At 78.5% G+C, this 2,500-nt stretch overlaps 1 non-coding gene across 1 annotated transcript; it reads right to left on the bottom strand.

The window, feature by feature from the left end:
* Window positions 1-800: 800 nt before the first annotated feature.
* On the bottom strand, window positions 801-953 carry LOC141955624 (5.8S ribosomal RNA). Its single transcript, XR_012632664.1, has one exon. It is a non-coding gene; the product is annotated as a 5.8S ribosomal RNA (ribosomal RNA).
* Between the last annotated feature and the right edge of the window lie 1,547 nt (window positions 954-2,500).

Below are 2,500 nucleotides of genomic sequence, written 5' to 3'. Positions count from 1 at the left end.
AAGCCGCGCCGCCGCCAACGACGACGACGACGCCCAAACGACTCGCCCCAGCCCGGAACGCGAGACCGACGCACGCGCGCGAGGCGCGCCCGGAGACGGCCCCCGGGGACGCGGACGGCCCGCCACGGCCGACCGGGCGCGCGGCGCGGCGGAGGCGCGGAGGGCACGCCGAGGGGAAGCGGGCGGACGGACAGGACGGACGGACGGGAGGGGGGGGGCCGGGCCCGACGCCGACCGCACGCGCGGTCGCCGCCGCAGCCGCAACCCCCGAACCACCGCCGCCGCCGCCGCCGCCGCACCCCCCCCACCGAGCCCACCCCCGGCCTCCGCCGCCCGGAGCGCGGCGGCTACGACGGGGAAGGGAGAAGAAGGCGGGGGGCCAGTGGCGACGGGGAGGACCCCCGTTCCCACGGCGCACGCCCCGCACGCGAGCGGCAGCACGGCACGGTACCGCCGCGGTACCCACCCGCAGACAGCCGCCCGCGCGGGAGGAGGCCGGGGAAGAGGCCCGCGCCTCTCCCCCCCCGACACCTCGGCCCTTCCCCACCGCCGCGCCCGACCCGGCCGGACCGAACCAACGGGCCGCCCGGCCCCGGCGGGACGAGGCTCCGCCAAGCGGGCGTTCCGGGAGCGGGGAGCTTCGGAGCGCTCCCCGAGTCTCCACTTAGGGGGACGAAGGCCCTCGGCCGACACCGACGGGCCTGCGAGGCACCCCAGCCGCGCCGCCGCGGACGCCGCCCGCCCGCCCGCCGAGGCGAGGCGGGGAGGGACGGCGCACCGGCCGGCGATTGATCGTCAAGCGACGCTCAGACAGGCGTAGCCCCGGGAGGAACCCGGGGCCGCAAGTGCGTTCGAAGTGTCGATGATCAATGTGTCCTGCAATTCACATTAATTCTCGCAGCTAGCTGCGTTCTTCATCGACGCACGAGCCGAGTGATCCACCGCTAAGAGTTGTCTGCCTTTCGGCACCGCCCCGCGCGCGCGGAGGGGCCGGGACCGCTCCGCAGAAGCGGCCCCCTTCTCGGACGACGGACCGCCGCCCCACCGACCGACCGACCGCCCCCCTCCGCACGCGCGGAGGGGGCGCGCGACGACCGGCGGGCGACGGTCGCGCCTCGCCTCAGATGACCGTACCGACATCACAACGGAGGGAAGGAAGGGAAGGGTGAAACAAGCTCCGAACGGCAAGGGCCCGGGGAGCCCGCGCTCCCGACCGACCTGGGGAAACAACAAGCACCTTGCTCGCTTCGGAGGCGGCCCAGGCGCCCGGGCTCGGCCCGGCCTCCGCACGGAGGGCCGGCGGCGCGTCCGACCGCGCGCCCGGACCTGCACCCGCCTCTCGCTCGCGCGGAGGGGGGAAACCACAGACGCTGACCGCCGCGCGGGCGACCAGCGGGGGCGCCCCGCTCGCGCCGCGCGCGCCTCCGCGCCGCCCAGCGCCCGCGCGCTGCGACAGCCGGCTCCTTGCCCCCGTGGCCCCGAAACCCCGGCTCTCGCCCCGACGCCGGGAACGCCCGCGCGGCGCCGCCGCCGCACCACACCGGAGACAGGGACGGACGGCCAACCGCCGGAACCCGAGACGGCGACGCGACGCCGCCGCCCGGCGCTCCGCCCGACCGCCGCCCGGCCACCGCACCGCCGCGGCTGCCCTCCCGGAGCCGCCGCCGCCGCTTCTCGTCTCGGCCCCTTCCGCAGGCACGCGCCAGGCAGAAGGCGGACGCCGCTGAGCCGGAGGCGACGCCCCCTCTCCCCGCTTCCGCGCGGAGAACGGGACGGGGAACGCCCCTCGGCCGCCCACCCGCCTCGCCTGACCGAGACCGGGAAAGGCGACTGCGAAGCGACGGGCAGGACCCGGGACGGGACAGGCCACGCGGCCGGCCACCGAGCGACCGCCGGCCGGCACGCCGAGCGGCGGCGCCGCCGCCGCCGCTCGGGCCCGGGGGCTGCGCCGCCCCTCCCCTCAGCCGGGGCGGGAAGGGGTGGGGGTGGCAAGCAAGGAGCACGAAGCCGCAAGCGCGCCGCTGCGCGTCCACGGAGACGCGGCGGCCCGAGCAGGCCGCCCCGCCCGGCGAGACCCCCGACCGTGGGGGAATCGCCATCGCCCCCGACGGCGAGAGAGCCCGCGCTCCCCGCCGGGGGGGGGGGAGGTTCCCCTTCGCGTTTCGAGGGCGAGGCAGGCCGGCTGCGGCCGACCGAACGCCGCCGGTCTCGCCGCCGAGACCGGACCGCGGAGAAGGGGGGGCAGGGGGGACACCCCTCCCCGGCGCGGCCGCCCGAGGGGACAAAAAGCCCACGGCGTGGGCGGCGGCCGCCATGGCCAGGGCCTGCACGAGAGCGACTCCCGCCCCTGGAGGCTCAACCGCCGCACACGGCCGGGGCCCGCCCCTGCGGGTCGCACCGAGCCGCCCGAGTCTTTAAACCTCCGCCCGGCTCCGCGGCCTTCGACCCCCGGGCTCAGCCGAGGGAGGGCCGCGGAGGCGCGGACGCTAGGTACCTGGCC

Source organism: Athene noctua, unplaced genomic scaffold (genome assembly GCF_965140245.1).
Source record: "Athene noctua unplaced genomic scaffold, bAthNoc1.hap1.1 HAP1_HAP1_scaffold_342, whole genome shotgun sequence".
Lineage (NCBI taxonomy): Eukaryota > Metazoa > Chordata > Aves > Strigiformes > Strigidae > Athene > Athene noctua.
This window is presented reverse-complemented; position numbering and strand designations above follow the sequence as displayed.